Source organism: Penaeus monodon, chromosome 29, assembly GCF_015228065.2.
Source record: "Penaeus monodon isolate SGIC_2016 chromosome 29, NSTDA_Pmon_1, whole genome shotgun sequence".
In the NCBI taxonomy this organism is placed as follows: Eukaryota; Metazoa; Arthropoda; class Malacostraca; order Decapoda; family Penaeidae; genus Penaeus; species Penaeus monodon.
In genome coordinates, this window is record NC_051414.1 from 34062727 (window position 1) to 34063028 (window position 302).

Genomic DNA, 302 nt, shown 5'->3' on the forward strand with positions numbered 1-302 from the left:
CTCGCGCGAGAAAAATATCACACCGCGAGAGCGAGCGAGAGAGTCACACTTCTTCGCAAATTTCCAAACTTCCAAATATAACAATCAAAAGGTCACTCTCCTAACCCATCGGCTCTTGGGTCAATCTCCCCTTTTGCCTTTCTTTTTTTTTCCTTAATCAAAATCAGTACGATGAGGCAAAGGGTGCTATCTCATCGCGGAAAAAGACGCACACACACGCGAATCACAGCCCACCGCGGGCCCCTGTGGCTGGAGCGACGCGCGGAGCATCCTCTCGCCTTGCACTGCACAGGTGGACTGAC